Raw genomic sequence first — 19,063 nt, 5'->3', positions numbered from 1 at the left:
CAGATACCACAGTAACTACTATTTTCAAAGAATCAGTTTTGGGTAAAGTGAATCTTTCTCTCTCTTAGACTTTCTAAAGATGATCTAAGAGCTTTTGATCACAAAAGGCTTTTTTTTTTTCCTTAGGATGGACTGGTATGCCATAGATTCTCCTTTTGTAGGCATCTAAGAATCCCATGCACTGTATAGTCCACAGGGTCGCAAAGAGTTGGACATGACTAAAATGACTAAATCACCACGAAGACACCAAGGCCAAGTAGTCAAAAGCATGAGATCAGTATTAATTTTCTTTGGTTTCTGTAACAAATCATCACAAACAGTGGCTTAAAATACTGCACATATATTATCTTATACTTCTGGAGGTCAGAAGTCTTAAGATCAAGATGTCAGCAGAGGCTTAATCCCTTCTTCAGTGACATGGCAGCATCTGCTTGTCTTGAATAAATGTCCAGCTTACAGTGATCAATTAAATTATAAGGACATTCTGGAGGGGGCAGGCATGCCCCAAAACTTGCATTTTTACTCAGTACTTTATGAGGTATATAGGACATTATCCTGAGGTTCAGGAAATCTGGCTCCTATTCGAGATCTTAACACGGCATTTAGATGGAATATGAAATGGCCAAATTAACATGTCAAAGATACCCAGAGAATTACCACCTACCTCTCAATTTCTCCCCTAATTATTTCTTGACATGTGAATTTGAAAAAAAAGATAACAAAAGCAGGGAGTGGGATGCTATTTTACTAAACAAATGGAGATGACAGTATGAAAATAATTTTTAAAAAAGATGACAGTTGATACCTTAATGCAAATAAGAAATAACTTACACAAGAGCCTATCCTGCAAGCATATCTTGGTAAGCCAAAAGAAACAGCCTGAATGCTTGAGGGACTAGGGGCACAAAGTTCTGCTGAGGGAGAGGCCAGTAACACACATGACTGGGTCAGTTTCCTTTAGGTCCAGATAGCTAGCCCAGTATGAGAAACGGGTTTTGAAGATATCCAGAAATATTATGACAAAAACAAAAACATTATTGTTTTTGAAACAGTGACTCTGGGGAAGAATGTCATGTGAGGAGACAACCACTCACCTCTTGAGGAAGCCCCTTTCACAAGACTACAGCTATGTAACCCTCCACTTTTGTACCTTTCCAGTGAAGCACCACAGGGGATTAAAAAGAAGGTGGTTGTCTTCCACCAAAGGAGAAAGAAATGTGGACTAGGCTCATCCACGGCCACCAGAGTGGCCATATAGAGACAGCCAGAGTTCATGGCAGAAGTGGAGAGTGACAATCAGGAAGACCAAGTTACTGGTCCCATTGTAAGAAAAGTCTGACAGGAGGCTTTCACTCAACAGAGTTTTTAGAAAAGTTATGATCAACACAAAAGTTGTCACCTCTTCTGAAGTGAGGTCATCATGAAGGTGGGGAGAAAGGCATTTCAGTCTGTCCTTGGCATACCAGTTAGTTAAAATGTGGGACATTGGCCTGGAAAGCTATATTCCTTCCCCAAAGCCTGATGCTCACCAACACACAAGGGTTACAACTTTCAAAGCATCAAGAGATCTTTAACTACACCAAAGGGGCTCCATGAAGTTCAATTTAAATGAGAGAGCTGGTGGGAAAAGATGGCGGAGGAATAGGATGGGAAGACCACTTTCTCCCTCACAAATTCCTCAAAAGAACATTTCAACGCCGAGCAAACTCCACAAAACAACTTCTATAGGCTGGCAGAGGACATCAGGCAACCAGAAAAGCAGACCATTGCCTTCAAAAACAGGTAGGAAAAAATATAAAAGACGAGAAAGGAGACAAAGGAGGTGGGGAGGGAGCTCCCTCCTGGGAAGGGAAGCCCGTCCCGGGAAGGGAAGCCTGTCCCGGGAAGGGAATTTGAAGAAGAGAGGTTTCCAAACACCAGGAAACACTCTCCCTGCCGAGTCTGTGGCGAGCCTTGGAAACACAGAGGGCAACATAACAGGAAGGAAAAATAGATAAATAATTAAAACCAAGCGATTACAAGCCCAACAGTAACTCCCCCAGCAGAAAAGCAGCACAGACGCCTGCATCCGCCATTGGGAAGTGGGGGCAGGGTAGGGACGCGCGGGAGGCGCGGGCTGCAGTGCTTTGCAAGAATCGGGCAGGAACGCCCCACGCGCAACCAGAACGATCTAACTTGGGCTAGCAAACCAGACTGTGGGATAGCTACCACGCGAAAAGCTCGAACATAAGACACCGCCAGGACCGAGCACAGAACAAAGGACTGAACGGAAAAAGCCGGCTGCAGACCATCCCCCACCGGGGACAGGCAGCCAGAGCCATAAGGACTGGATAGGGGCAATTGCAGAACCGGAGAGACTTTACGTACCTAACTGCAAGCAGGCTCCTTTGCTAAGACTTCTGGGGGTGCTGGACAGTCACAATCTGCCTCACGGGGTGCGCCAGCGGTCCACCCAGAAAACTGAGCAGCAGCGGCAGAAAAGGTGACAAGCCGCGGCGATCGCGATCGCCAAACTCCTGAGCTACTCGGACCTGGGAAGGGCACAAAGCGCAGTCCCAGCCAAATTTGTGCCTCTGAGGGCTGCCTGAGCGCCGAACCTGGGCGGCTTGGACCAGGGAAGTGCACGCAGCCTAGGGCCGGCCCCAGACGGTTCCCGGCTGAGCATCGTAGAGCCTGAGCGGTTTGTGTGCCGCGAGAAAGGACAGGTTAAGCGGGGCTGAGATACTGTGAGCACACGACAGTGCTATTTGTTTGCAGCATCCCCCCTCCCCACAGCGCGACTGAACTAGTGAGCCTAAAAAACCAGCAAACAGATGAAGTTAAATGGAGGGAACCACCTTGGAAGTGATCCCACATGGCCCATAACATCAGAGAAGGGCTAGATATATTGTTACTATTTTTAAAATCATTCCCTTTTTTTTTTTTGCTTTTTTGTTTTTTCTTTTTTTCTAACTTTTTTTTAAATTGTTAAGTCTTCTATTTCTCCTCTAATTTTTATTTCTATAACCTATTATTACTATTTTTAAAAAAACTTTTTTTTTTTAAAGCAAACACCATATATAGTCTTTGGATGGTTGTTGGTGTTTTTTTGTTTTTGTTTGTTTGTTTGTTTTTTAATAAGTCTTTTTTTTCTTTCTTCCTTTTTCCTTCTGCTTTTCTTTAATATTGTATCTGTGAAAATCCAACCTCTACTCTAGATATTTAATTTTTGCTCTTAGGTTTTTGTTGTCAATTTTGTACATTTAAAAACCCAAACTTCACTACCCAAGTTTACCTGAGAGCGAGATTACTGGCTTGACCACTCTCTCCTCCTCTGGACTCTCCTTTTTCTCCACCAGGTGGCCTCTGTCTCTTCCCCCCCCCCCCCATCTCTTCTCTATCCAACTCTGTGAATCTCTGTGTGTTCCAGACGGTGGAGAACACCTAAGGAACTGGTTACTGGCAGGATTTGTCTCTCTCCTACTCATTCCTCTCTCTTATCCTCCTGGCCACCTCTGTCTACTTCCTCCCTCTCCTCTTCCCCGTATAACTCTGTAAATACCTCTGAGTGGTCCAGACTATAGAGTGCACATAAGGAAGTGACTACTGGCTAGCTTGCTCTCTCCTCTTTTGATCTCACCGCGTCTCATTCCAGTTACCTCTAACTACCCCCTCCATCTTCTCTTCTCCTTGTAACTCAGTGAACCTCTCTGAGTGTCCCTCAATGTGGAGAAACTTTTCATCTTTAACCTAGATGTTTTATCATCGGTGCTGTATAGATGGAGAAGTCTAGAGGCTACTGTAAAAATAAAACTGAAAGAAGCAGGAGGCTTAAATCCAACGCCTGAAAACATTAGAGAACTCTTGAATTCAGGGAACATTAAGCAATAGGAGCTCATCAAACGCCTTCATACCTACACTGAAACCAAGCTCCATCCAAGGGCCAACAAGTTCCAAAACAAGACATACCACGCAAATTCTCCAGCAACACAAGAACACTCCCCTGAGCTTCAATATACAGGCAGCTCAAAATTATCCCCAAACCTTTGATGTCTCATAACCCATTACGGGTCACTCCACTGCACTCCAGAAAGAAGAAACCCAGCTCCACCCACCAAAACTCAAACACAAGCCTCCCTAACCAGGAAACCTGGACAAGCCACTGATAGAACCCCACCCAAAGTGAGGAAGCTCCATAATAAAGAGAACTCCACAAATTACCAGAATATAAAAAGGCCACCCCAAACGCAGCAATATAACCAAGATGAAGAGACAGAGGAATACTCAGCAGGTAAAGGAACAGGAGAGTTGCCCACCAAACCAAACAAAAGAGGAAGAAGTAGGGAATCTACCAGAGAAGGAATTCCGAATATTGATAGTGAAAATGATCCAAAATCTTGAAATCAAAATGGAATCACAGATAAATAGCCTAGAGACAAGGATTGAGAAGATGCAAGAAAGGTTTAGCAAGGACCTAGAAGAAATAAAAAAAGAGTCAAAATATAATGAATAACGCAATAAATGAGATCAGAAACACTCTGGAGGCAACAAATAGTAGAATAATGGAGGCAGAAGATAGGATTAGTGAAATAGAAGATAGAATGGTAGAAATGAATCAGAGAGGAAACAAGAAAAACGAATTAAAAGAAACGAGGACAATCTCAGAGACCTCCAGGACAATATGAAACGCTCCAACATTTGAATTATAGGAGTCCCAGAAGAAGAAGACAGAAAGAAAGATCATGAGAAAATCCTTGAGGAGATAATAGTTGAAAACTTCCCTAAAATGGGGAAGGAAATAATCACCCAAGTCCAAGAAACACAGAGAGTTCCAAATAGGATAAACCCAAGGCGAAACACCCCAAGACACATATTAATCAAATTAACAAAGATCAAACACAAAGAACAAATATTAAAAGCAGCAAGGGAAAAACAACAAATAACACACAAGGGGATTCCCATAAGGATAACAGCTGATCTTTCAATAGAAACTCTTCAGGCCAGGAGGGAATGGCAAGACATACTTAAAGTGATGAAAGACAATAACCTACAGCCCAGATTACTGTACCCAGCAAGGATCTCATTCAAATACGAAGGAGAAATCAAAAGCTTTACAGACAAGCAAAAGCTGAGAGAATTCAGCACCACCAAACCAGCTCTCCAACAAATTCTAAAGGATATTCTCTAGACAGGAAACACGAAAGGGTGTATAAACCCGAACCCAAAACAATGAAGTAAATGGTAACGGGATCATACTTATCAATAATTACCTTAAACGTAAATGGGTTGAACGCCCCAACCAAAAGACAAAGACTGGCCGAATGGATACAAAACAAGACCCCTCTATATGCTGCTTACAAGAGACCCACCTCAAAACAAGGGACACATACAGACTGAAAGTGAAGGGCTGGAAAAAGATATACCACGCAAATAGAGACCAAAAGAAAGCAGGAGTGGCAATACTCATATCCGATAAAATAGACTTTAAAACAAAGGCTGTGAAAAGAGACAAAGAAGGCCACTGCATAATGATCAAAGGAACAATCCAAGAATAAGATATAACAATTATAAATATATATGCACCCAATATAGGAGCACCGCAATATGTAAGACAAATGCTAACAAGTATGAAAGAGGAAATCAACAATAACACAGTAATAGTGGGAGACTTTAATACCCCACTCACACCTATGGACAGATCAACTAAACAGAAAATTAACAAAGAAACGCAAACTTTAAATGATACATTAGATCAGTTAGACCTAATTGATATCTATAGGACATTTCACCCCAAAACAATGAATTTCACCTTTTTTTCAAGTGCTCATGGAACCTTCTCCAGGATAGATCACATCCTGGGCCATAAATCTAAACTTGATAAATTCAAAAAAATTGAAATCATTCCAAGCATCATTTCTGACCATAATGCATTAAGATTAGATCTCAATTACAGGAGAAAAACTATTAAAAATTCCAACATATGGAGGTTGAACAACACACTTCTGAATAACCAACAAATCACAGAAGAAATCAAAAAAGAAATCAAAATATGCATAGAAATGAATGAAAATGAAAAAACAACAACCCAAAATCTGTGGGACACTATAAATCAGTGCTAAGAGGAAAGTTCATAGCAATAGAGGCATACCTCAAGAAACAAGAAAAAAGTCAAATAAATAACCTAACTCTACAACTAAAGCAACTAGAAAAGGAAGAACTGGAGAACCCCAGAGTTAGTAGAAGGAAAGAAATCTTAAAAATTAGGGCAGAAATAAATGCAAAAGAAACAAAAGAGACCATAGCAAAAATCAACAAAGCCAAAAGCTGGTTCTTTGAAAGGATAAATAAAATTGACAAACCATTAGCCAGACTCATCAAGAAGCAAAGAGAGAAAAATCAAATCAATAAAATTAGAAATGAAAATGGAGAGATCACAACAGACAACACAGAAATACAAAGGATCATAAGAGACTACTGTCAACAGTTGTATGCCAATAAACTAGACAACGTGGAAGAAATGGACAAATTCTTAGAAAAGTACAATTTTCCAAAACTGAACCAGGAAGAAATAGAAAATCTTAACAGATCCATCACAAGCACAGAAATTGAAACTGTAATCAGAAATCTTCCAGCAAACAAAAGCCCAGGTCCAGATGGCTTCACAGCTGAATTCTACCAAAAATTTCGAGAAGAGCTAACACCTATCCTCCTCAAACTCTTCCAGAAAATTGCAGAGGAAGGTAAACTTCCAAACTCATTCTATGAGGCCACCATCACCCTAATACCAAAACCTGACAAAGATGTCACAAAAAAAGAAAACTACAGGCCAATATCACTGATGAACATAGATGCAAAAATCCTCAACAAAATTCTAGCAATCAGAATCCAACAACACATTAAAAAGATCATACACCATGACCAAGTGGGCTTTATCCCAGGGATGCAAGGATTCTTCAATATCCGCAAATCAATCAATGTAATTCACCACATTAACAAATTAAAAAATAAAAACCATATGATTATCTCAATAGATGCAGAGAAGGCCTTTGACAAAATTCAACATCCATTTATGATAAAAACTCTCCAGAAAGCAGGAATAGAAGGAACATACCTCAACATAATAAAAGCTATATATGACAAACCCACAGCAAACATTATCCTCAATGGTGAAAAATTGAAAGCATTTCCCTAAAGTCAGGAACAAGACAAGGGTGCCCACTTTCACCGCTACTATTCAACATAGTTCTGGAAGTTTTGGCCACAGCAATCAGAGCAGAAAAAGAAATAAAAGGAATCCAAATTGGAAAAGAAGAAGTAAAACTCTCACTGTTTGAAGATGACATGATCCTCTACATGGAAAACCCTAAAGACTCCACCAGAAAATTACTAGAGCTCATCAATGAATATAGTAAAGTTGCAGGATATAAAATCAACACACAGAAATCCCTTGCATTCCTATACACGAATAATGAGAAAGTAGAAAAAGAAATTAAGGAAACAATTCCATTCACCATTGCAACGAAAAGAATAAAATACTTAGGAATATATCTACCTAAAGAAACTAAAGACCTATATATAGAAAACTATAAAACACTGATGAAAGAAATCAAAGAGGACACTAATAGATGGAGAAATATACCATGTTCATGGATTGGAAGAATCAATAAAGTGAAAATGAGTATACTACCCAAAGCAATTTACAAATTCAATGCAATCCCTATCAAGCTACCAGCCACATTTTTCACATAACTAGAACAAATAATTTCAAGATTTGTATGGAAATACAAAAAACCTCGAATAGCCAAAGCAATCTTGAGAAAGAAGAATGGTACTGGAGGAATCAACTTGCCTGACTTCAGGCTCTACTACAAAGCCACAGTCATCAAGACAGTATGGTACTGGCACAAAGACAGACATATAGATCAATGGAACAAAATAGAAAGCCCAGAGATAAATCCACACACATATGGACACCTTATCTTTGACAAAGGAGGCAAGAATATACAATGGAGTAAAGACAATCTCTTTAACAAGTGGTGCTGGGAAAACTGGTCAACCACCTGTAAAAGAATGAAACTAGATCACTTTCTAACACCGCACACAAAAATTAACTCAAAATGGATTAAAGATCTAAATGTAAGATCAGAAACTATAAAACTCCTAGAGGAGAACATAGGCAAAACACTCTCAGACATAAATCACAGCAGGATCCTCTATGATCCACCTCCCAGAATTCTGGAAATAAAAGCAAAAATAAACAAATGGGATCTAATTAAAATTAAAAGCTTCTGCACAACAAAGGAAAATATAAGCAAGGTGAAAAGACAGCCTTCTGAATGGGAGAAAATAATAGCAAATGAAGCAACTGACAAACAACTAATCTCAAAAATATACAAGCAACTTATGCAGCTCAACTCCAGAAAAATAAACGACCCAATCAAAAAATGGGCCAAAGAGCTAAATAGACATTTCTCCAAAGAAGACATACGGATGGCTAACAAACACATGAAAAGATGCTCAACATCACTCATTATTAGAGAAATGCAAATCAAAACCACAATGAGGTACCACTTCACACCAGTCAGAATGGCTGCGATCCAAAAATCTGCAAGCAATAAATGCTGGAGAGGGTGTGGAGAAAAGGGAACCCTCCTACACTGTTGGTGGGAATGCAAACTAGTACAGCCACTATGGAGAACAGTGTGGAGATTCCTTAAAAATTGCAAATAGAACTACCTTATGACCCAGCAATCCCACTGCTGGGCATACACACCGAGGAAACCAGAATTGAAAGAGACACATGTACCCCAATGTTCATCGCAGCACTGTTTATAATAGCCAGGACATGGAAACAACCTAGATGTCCATCAGCAGATGAATGGATAAGAAAGCTGTGGTACATATACACAATGGAGTATTACTCAGCCGTTAAAAAGAATTCATTTGAATCAGTTCTGATGAGATGGATGAAACTGGAGCCGATTATACAGAGTGAAGTAAGCCAGAAAGAAAAACACCAATACAGTATACTAACACATATATATGGAATTTAGGAAGATGGCAATGACGACCCTGTATGCAAGACAGCAAAAAAGACACAGATGTGTATAACGGACTTTTGGACTCTGTGGGAGAGGGAGAGGGTGGGATGATTTGGGAGAATGGCATTCTAACATGTATACTATCATGTAAGAATTAAATCGCCAGTCTATGTCTGACACAGGATACAGCATGCTTGGGGCTGGTGCATGGGGATGACCCAGAGAGATGTTATGGGGAGGGAGGTGGGAGGGGGGTTCATGTTTGGCAATGCATGTAAGAATTAAAGATTTTACAATTTAAAAAATAAAAAACTTAAAAAAAAATAAAAATAAAATAAATGAGAGAGCTGTGGTTTCAAAGTGTCCAACTTTTTTTTATAGGCCAACAGTCAGGTCCATTAGTGCTTAAGACAACAATCAACACTGAACAGACAGTATGGATTCAGTCTGCACTGTTACTCATCATGACATTCATTATTCAACAAACTGCTAACAACTCTATATACAGCTGAGAAGCATAGCCAGGCATCTAAGCAGTAAAGATGAACAAACTGCCCTCAAAGAGGGAAGGACAGAAACCCACAAACACAGTAAAAAGTGCTAAGAGCCATAAAATCAGTATGAATGATGTACTACACAAAGTCAGACAAAGAAGAGATTAATTCTAAATGCCTGTGGAAAGAGAGGAAGGGATGCTTAACTCAGGAGGAGGTTGTTTGGAGCTGGAATATGAAAGGTGGGAGTACTCTATGTGAATAGGGTTTATTAATACTCTTTTGTTAATTTCCTTGCTTACTTCAATGCATGTAGTTCTCACACCTGGGTCACTGTGACATGCACCATGCCTAGGGCCTTCAATTCTCCTTTTAATCTGTTCCCACCTGCCAACTGTTACTGCCAGTGTCCTTGCTCTCATCCCCCGTCACACCTTTCCTATCTTTTCCTTGATGCTTAAAATCACCTGTTGCAATACTAACTCTTTGCCACATTAGAATGATACATGATGCAAGCTTCTTATATGAACACTCAGCAATTCCCTCTGACACGATCCTGGTCTTCTTGCATCATACAAATTTTCTATAACTGAAGCAAAGTTGATTATAAAAGAAACCAAGTTTAAAGATGCAACAACAATCTACCACCCCACTCCATCCCCCCACCAAAAACAGGAAAAGTCTTTGCTCCATTCTAGATTTAGAAGCCTATAAATAGAGTAAGCATAAAAATATCCTTCTGCAGATTGAGATGCCCAAGTCAAGAGTTTAAGAGTAGCAGTCCAGCCAAATACCAAATACATGTGATAATTGATTCGCTGGTGGCTCAGGTGGTAAAGAATCTGCCTGGAATGCAGCAGACCCGGGTTTGATCCCTAGGTTTGGAAGATCCCCTGGAGAAGGGAATGGCTAACCACTCCAGTATTCTGGCCTGGAGAATTCCATGAACTGTATAGTCCATGGGGTCGCAAAGAGTCAGACACAACTGAGGGACTGTCACTTTCTTTCAAATTTCATGTTACACTAGAAGAGGTCTGGTTTGTTTATTTTACATTTATCTATTTCCTATTTATAGCCTTGCATGCTGTGCATGCTTAGTCATATCCGACTCTTTTCGACCCCATGAACTGTAGCCCACCAGGCTCCTCTGTCCATGGGCTTTCCCAGGCAAGATTACTGGAGTGGGTTGCCATTTCCTCAGGGATTTTCCCAACCCAGGGATCGAACCCACATCTCTGGAGTCTCTTGCATTGGCAGGCGGATTTTTTAAGACTGCACCACCTGGGAAGCCCTATTTATAGCCTGCTACTTCTACTAAGTAACTTCAGTCGTGTCCCACTCTGTGTGACCCCATAGACGGCAGCCCACCAGGCTCCACCATCCCCAGGATTCTCCAGGAGAGAACACTGGAGTGGGTTGCCATTTCCTTCCCCAATGCGTGAAAGTGAAGTCACTCAGTCCTGTCCGACCCTCAGCAACCCCATGGACTGCAGGCCTTCCAGGCTCCTCCGTCCATGGGATTTTCCAGGCAGGAGTACTGGATTTATAGCCTACTTGCTTCTAAAGAATTTTATATAATGTAAAGTCAAATAAATAAATGTAAGGATTTATGCACCACAGGTGGTGAAAATAATGATACAAATTACATATATTAAAACTCTAGAGACAGGGAAAAGAGAATTTACTAGGAACCAGGGATGAAATAATGATCATAAGTGAGCACCCAGTTTTCTTCTGAGTATTCTGAGACCAAGACCAGCCAAATCAAGTAAAAAAAAAAAAGTATAGCTCCTAGTATCTCAACTCCACTTCTTTCATAGAAACAAGCTTTTGCCTGGTACTACATTCTAGATGGCAGTTTTCTTAAGAGTTCTTAGTTAAAAGACAATGAGTATTGCAATAATTTTCAACAAATAATTCTCTGACAGATACAGAATTGCTTCATGTGACCATTTCTTAATACTATCTCTCAAAAGCAGGTCACAGGTACTATATCTAACTATATTTAGAGAACCTGAGGGAATGTATGCTTAACATTTTAGTGGCTAGCTCTTAAATATCTTCAACTATTCTTTGACACAAGCTGACTAGGAGTCATTTCAAGATGGAGTTCTCTGGCGAGGGCCTTAAACACAATGGTATAGAGTTGGGGATGATGGTATGCTTTACCTAACAGAAAGGTGAGGACCAGGGTGATGAAAATTAAGGAACATGATATACCTTTTTTATCACTTGATGATGCTGGTTGAAAGGGGCAACTTGTGTGCATGTATGTATATTTTTTGCTTTTACAGCAAGACTAGTGATTTTGCTCAAAATGTTAATAGAAGCTGGAACCTCCCAAGTCAAGACTGTGTGTGCCCCAGGACTCTGTTCTCCACAACTGTTCTATTTCTGTTAGTACAATTCTGCTTATTAACACTTATTGTATATAAGTAGTCTTAGTTGTCCAATAAAGATTCAAATGGATAACTATTAATCAGTATCTCCAGAAAGCGAGAGAGATGCACATTCAATGCACTGCTGCTGCTGCTGCTGCTAAGTCGCTTCAGTCGTGTCCGACTCTGTGCGACCCCATGGACTGCAGCCTACCAGGCTCCTCCATCCCTGGGATTTTCCAGGCAAGAGTACTGGAGTGGGGTGCCATTGCCTTCTCCGTCCAATGCATTACCACACAGTAAAAGTACTATCAATGAGTCTTTGGGTCAACATGCCCTACCTTAGTAATATACATTCAGTTTGACCTCCAGAAGGGACTAGATTATAGGGCTTCCTGTTGAGCAGTATTTCCTGTCAATGAGGGTAGAGTACAGAGTATAAATAGCAGTGGTATAACGATGGTACAGCAGTAGTAGGTCTAATTGTGTTTTCTGTGAATGAAATTTCACAATGATTCTATGGACTCATATCTCCAGCAATTGTTTGAAGCCTCTTTTCTACAGCCTACCTTGCCTTTCAATATTCCAAACAGAAGATAAAATTGGATTCATTCCTCACACCACAAACCAGGATAAATTCTAAATAGATTGGAGATTGCAATGTAAAACTTGAAATTATTTATTTAAAATGAATTATTTCTCACCCCCTTAGCTGAAAGTGTGTTATAACTTTAGCTTCTTTTTCTAATAAAAAAAGTAATGTTAGGTTGCTTGTAAGATGGTTAAGCATACTTTATTAAAAAGCTGTAATTAATAATTACAAAGTTAATCAGGAAGAACAAACAAGTAAGAATATTTTAAAAACCTGAAAAATAACAGCTCCTGAGAGGAGCCACTAGACTCATCTGATAATAAAATATACTATAAAGCCTCTATAAATAAAATAGAATGATAAGACAGACCAATAACAGAATATAAAATCCAGAAAGAGACCCAATTTCATATGCAAATTTAGTTTAAAATAAAAGTGGCAAATCTTCAAATCAGAGAGGAAAACATGGGCTTTGTTGTTCAGTTGTCAAGTTATGTCTGACTCTTTGTGACCTCACGGACACTCTTTGTGTCCATGCAGCACACCAGACTCCTGTCCTCCACTATCTCCCAGAATTTACTCAGACTCATGTCCACTGAGTCAGTGATGCCATCCAACCATTTCATCATTTGTTGCCCCCTTCTCATTTTACCTTCAATCTTTCCCAGCATCAGGGTCTTTTCCAATGAGTCTGCTCTTCACATCAGCTAACCAAAGTACTGGAGCTTCAGCTTCAGCATCAGTCCTTCCAGTGAATATTCAGGGTTGATTTCCTTTAGGATTGATTAGTTTAATCTCCGTGCAGTCCAAGGGACTCTCAAGAGTCTTCTCCAGCACCACAATTCAAAAGCATCAGTTCTTCGGTGCTCAGCCTTCTCTGTAGTCTAACTCTCACATCTGTACATGACTATTGGGCTTACTAATAAATTATATTGGGATAACTAGATAGCCATAAGGAAAAAAGATAAAATTGGATCTATTCTTCATGCCATAAACAAGATAAATTCCAACTGAATCAGAAATTTACATGAAGCAAGCAAGCAAACATTTATCAGTACAGAAAATATTGGTGATTTCCTCTATAACCCAAGAATGAGGAAATCTCTCCTATGACTCAAAATCCAAAAGCAAAAAGGGAAGATAAATTTAATGACAAAGAAACATTTAAAACTTGCATGTCAAAAAAAAAACACACACATAAGCAAAGTAAAAAGATATAGAATAGAAGACATTAACATTCTGTCTAGAAGCTTGAGAATGGAACAACTTGTCCTACTAGACACTAAGGCATCTATCTAAGACTACTAGGATCATTAAAAAGCAGCTACACTCCAATTTAAAAAAAAAAAAAAAACAAGGACAGAAAAAGATTACTGGGATCTTGTCAGATTGAATGGTCTCAATCTACAAAGATGGGATAGTCAGTGAAAATATTAGCTGCAGTAGACTGAAATCCATCAAATATATTTAAATCCAGGGGTTCATGATTAGGTTAAAGGAAAAACAACTGGTCACTGTTGAAGGATGCTAGTAAGCCAATTCATTATTTTGAAAAATGGTAAACAAAGGGAAGAATTCATGTATTTTATCCAGCTTTTCCCATAAACACTGGACCTCAGCATAACCAAAGAGTAGATAGAAGGGACTTGTATTCTCTATAAAAATATTCCAGCTAATAAATGAAGAATGAATGTTAGGACATCATCATTTTGCAACCCTTAGTGAGTTAATATATCTAGGTATTGATCATAAGTGGTGGGTGGCTAATACTCTAAAAGAGAGAACCAGACCTTAGGTGCTTTCTGATTTTAAAAAAAATCAACAAAATCACACAGTGGGAAACTCTTCAGAACAAAAGATTCAGTTTCTTCAACAAATAAGTAACAATAAATTAAGAAATAAAGAGAAAACCTAAAAATTAAGTCAATGAAGACACCTAGGAAATAATTGCACTGTATGGTCCTCTTTTAAATCCTGAGGCAAACAAGCAATGCAAGAAAAGAGTACTTATGAGACAACTGCATATATGAATACTAACCTGATATTTGATTATATTAAGAAACTATAACACCGTAGGTACAATAACAGTATTGTGATTTTAAGTGTCCTTATCTTTTAGAGACATATAATGAGATGTCACTGATGAACTTTCTTTAGTCAAATTTAACTCATCAAAATATTATTTGCCTTGAAATTACATAAGCAGAGAGAAATGGGTGAGTGTAGAAATGAAACAAGATTGGCCATGAGTTGATAATTGTTGAAGCAGGTAATGAGGGCTTATTATACTAGTAGTGGTGTGCTGAAACTGGCTAAGACCTACTCAGGAGAGCCTATTTTTTAATTTTCAGGAATTATGACACCACACTGGTATCTTGAAATTGGCCATGGTGGAAGTATATCCATCATGAAAATCAGCACGTGCCACACATCAGCTCCCTCCCCCAAGAGTTGGATTTTAAAATGCTTACGAGCACACCACTGCTATTCTACTTTTGTATGTGCTTTTTAAATTCAACAAATATATTTACTGAGCACTTCCTGTGTTCCAGACCCTGGGTTAGATGCTGAACATACAGCAGTGAACAAGAAGACATTATCCCTGCTTGTATTAATTTCCTAGAGCTTCTGTACAAACTACCATCAACTGGGTAGCTTGAAACAATAGAGATTTGTTTCACAGTTCCAAAAGCTAGAAATCCAAAATCAAGATGCTGGCAGGGCCATGTTCCTTCTGAAACCTGTAGTGGAATCCTTTCTTGCCTCTTCCTAGCTTCCAATGGTGGTTGCCTGACAACCTGGTGTTCCTTGGTTTGCTTTCATCCTCACACAGATTCTTGGTGCCTGTGTCTTCACATGGCCATTTTCTCATAAGGACACCAGTCATATTGGATTAGGGGCCCACCCTACTCTAGTATTAGCATTCACTTTTAAACTGTAAAAAAATTGTAAAATGTGGTTAAGAAAACATAACAAAATTTGCCATCTTACCCACTTTTAAGTATATTGTTCAGTAGTGATAAGTATATTCACCTTACTGTGTAACAGATCTCTGGAACTTTCCATCTTGTAAAACTGAAACTCCATACCCATCTTCCCTTCCCCTCAGCCCTTGGAAACCATCATTTTAACTTCTTTATCTATGAGTTTGACTTCTTTTCCTTTCTCATGAGTGAAATCATATAATATTTGTCTTTTTTTATGACTGGCTTGTTTCACTTGGCATAATGTCCTCAGGGTTCATCCATGTTGTAGCATGTGACAAGATTTCCTTCTTTTTTAGGGCTGAATAATATTCCATTGCATCTATTACCATTTATGGTTTATCCATTCATCTGTCCATGGACATTGGGTTGCTTCTACCTCTTGGCTACTGTCAATAATGCTGTAATGAACATGGAGATGTGTCGGGGAGTGTTTAACAGGAGGATTCCTAAGTGCTGTTTCTCACAAGTTCTTTGTTTCTTTTTAAGCACACTGCTCCCAGGAACCAAGGTCAGTGTGTGAGACAGGCCTGAATCTTCTTTAGCAAACATTCTCTTTATGACAAAACTGCTTAGTCTCGATCCCCTTTCTTGAGATATGGATGGTCTTCTGATCTTGTGGCCATTATTAATCCCTTGTTCCCTTGGTAATGGTTGCTATATGCTTGGTTTTCTGATCTTTATCATAGTCGTAAGAAACTTCTTGTACTACAGCCTACATATACTCACAGAAAAATCATTAAAGCACCTCTGCTTCATCAGAGCTTGGGTCCCTATTTCTTTCTTTCTTTCTCTCTCTCTCTCACTTTTCTTGGCTGATTCCTTGGAGGTAGAGACCCGTCTTGCTCACTCTCCTGCCCAGGCTTGTAAGACTCTCTTGAGAAGGCACCCTGTGCCATCACCCTCCTCGAGAGGGCGCCTGGTGCCTTCGTGAGAGATGCAGGTCCTGTGTCAAGGGCTTTATTGGTTTTCTGCGTAAACCAGGGAGTATCAGCCTCTTTCTCTCTTTCACTTTCTTATCATCACCTCCGGACCACCAGGTCCCGGTCCATTAAAGGATCCCAACAGAGATGTAAATATCTGTTTGAAATCCTGCTCTGATTTTTTTCCTTTTGCACATACATTAATATTTTAATAATAAAACTTAAAATATATGTAAAGAAGTAGGAAAATGGCTGTAACTTGGGGAATAAAATACACAAAAAGCATAATCAAATTGTTACCAATGGGATTTACATAAATATTATTTAAATCCAATGTTTAAATAGTCAATCTTCTCAACAATTAAGTATTCATCTTATCTAGAAATAGAAGCAACTAGAACTAAATGAGATTTTTTAGGTGAACATTGCTTTTTGCAAAATAAATGTAATTGATGTACATGTATCAAATTGCAATTCTTCACTTTAGCAAATTTTTTTGCTCTCATATTCATTTCCAAGCACGTTTGTGTTCTCTATTATGTATAAAGTAACACTTGAATTGGACTCCTAATGTTCCTTTTGATTGATCATAATTAAAATGCATACACTTAGCCCCAGTATTTGTGTTGTCTCAATTCTTATGAGGATGTAAATTCAGACACTTTCCCATATCTAGGTAATTGTGGTTATTAGACTTGAAGTGGCCCTTTTAGTCTTTGCATTTTGTCTGGCTTTATGTCAGTATAAATCAGCATAAAATTGGTATTTAGTGATAGGTTTAAAATATGGCTATTCTTTTCAATTAATACATTACAATGGAGGAAAACAAAAAATGAAACCATCACTAGTGGATGAATGGGAAATCGGAAGGAAGAGAAACCTGTGCTCTATGTTACAATTGTTGAGGACCAGATGTGTGCTCCAGAACTGAATTTTTGGTTCCACAGTCTTTTCCAAGGCTGCCCTTTGTTTAAATGACTTGGCCCCACATTTGTTAATTTTCCACAGTTTGTAAGTAATAGTATAATTTTAGAAATGGCACTGGTTTGTTATTCTTGGTCTTGCATCACTTTAAGGTCTCTGTATGCCAATCACATGTAGGTCTAGAGTTCACAGATTTGGTATTAGAATTCATGCCTCCAGCAAAGTTTTTTTCCATAGATCAGACTACATGTTAGGCCCATATTCCATGGGAAATCTGTTAGGATTTGGAGCTACCAAATGGATGCAGAGATCTAAAAGCTTAATAACCTACATGGGTAAATACAATCCAGCAGGAGCACATGCAGAACAATCATGTCAATACATCCTCTGTATCAATAACATGACCAGGGACCCAGAAACAACCTGGAGAATGCTGGAGGCACTGAGTCAGCCATGGGGAGGATCAAGCAAGCTGATGGGGAATGTGTCAGGTACCCCCTCAGTCTTTGTTGGCTCACCCTAACCCACTGAGGACTACTGCCCTCCACTGCATAGACAACGGCAGAACTAAAATTAAAACATAAGGCAGAGACAGCAGCTCGATGTTAAGGAAGAGACTTGGGGCCCTTGCGAGTTTGGCCTGGAACATGCCAGCGTATAAATTTTTCTGGGTACTGTATGGTGGAAACTAGCTCTAATTCTTCTCCCAGGCGACAGACTTACCACCTGTGCTCATCTCTAATTATCTTTGATCAGGCTTATGCAGTAGGAAGTTGTTTCAGCAACTGTGATTAGGCCCAGGGCATAGCTAAGTCTATAATTACTAGCTGGTTAAATCAGAGGGCTTCTGGAATTTAGTAGCCATTTGTGTAAACTGCCTCAATAGTTTTAGACTGTAAACTTGTCCTGTTACACTTCTATGAGAACTCAGAGATGAACAAGTAATAGTTAAGGAAAAGCAAATTTGTCAGTGAATGTAAAAAAGGTGCAAAATGAAGACAGTTCTAGCCACAGGCAGAAAAATGAGAGCCAACCATAGACAGAAGCATGCACTTGCTCAGTAACCTTTCATGAGGAAAAAGGACATGCCTCCAGGAGTACTTCTGATTTTGGAATACCAAAACTTTAAAATGTGTTCCCTCAATTAACCACTGAGAACATTAGGTGAGGGATAGAAATCATTTAACCTCTGTGAATATCAAGTTTCTCATAAAAAAAAAAACTTTCTAATCACTCCATATGGCTGTAGTGAAAATCACATGAAATAACAGAAAGAACATTTAGCACCACCATTGGTAGCCATGGCATTTAATAAATGCTTGGTAATAATAATAATCATAATTCCTGTTATTGAGGTAAGTAGGTGTCTGGGCTCTCTAGGAGTAAAGGGTGATTCCTTTGCCTACAGACTCTGTCATCCCTATCCAACTGCCAATTAGAAGTATGTGGCATCTGTGTGTCTTCTTTGGAGAAATGTCTGTTTAGTTCTTTGGCCCATTTTTTGATTGGGTCACTACTTATTTTTCTGGAATTGAGCTGCAGGAGTTACTTATATATTTTTGAAATTAATTCTTTGTCAGTTGCTTCGTTTGCTATTATTTCCTCCCATTCTGAAGGCTGTCTTTTCATCTTGCTTACAGTTTCCTTCATTGTACAAAAGCTTTTAAGTTTAGACTGAGCAACTTCACTTTCACTTTTCACTTTCATGCATTGGAGAAGGAGATGGCAACCCACTCCAGTGTTCTTGC

General features: G+C 39.2%; 1 protein-coding gene across 16 annotated transcripts in view; it reads right to left on the bottom strand.

Annotated features, from left to right (window-relative positions):
* The window catches only part of KLHL13 (kelch like family member 13), a 447,719-nt gene that overhangs the window by 333,977 nt on the left and 94,679 nt on the right, over positions 1-19,063 (bottom strand). Inside the window, exon 1 of one of the 16 annotated variants that reach the window (XM_060407358.1) lies at positions 2,368-2,513. The exons of the other annotated variants lie outside the window; for them this stretch is intronic. The gene's annotated coding sequence lies outside the window, so the exon portion shown is untranslated. Of the gene's footprint in view, positions 1-2,367; positions 2,514-19,063 lie in introns of those variants that run through there. 16 annotated transcript variants of the gene reach the window in all.

Source organism: Ovis aries, chromosome X (genome assembly GCF_016772045.2).
Source record: "Ovis aries strain OAR_USU_Benz2616 breed Rambouillet chromosome X, ARS-UI_Ramb_v3.0, whole genome shotgun sequence".
Classification (NCBI taxonomy): domain Eukaryota; kingdom Metazoa; phylum Chordata; class Mammalia; order Artiodactyla; family Bovidae; genus Ovis; species Ovis aries.
This window is presented reverse-complemented; position numbering and strand designations above follow the sequence as displayed.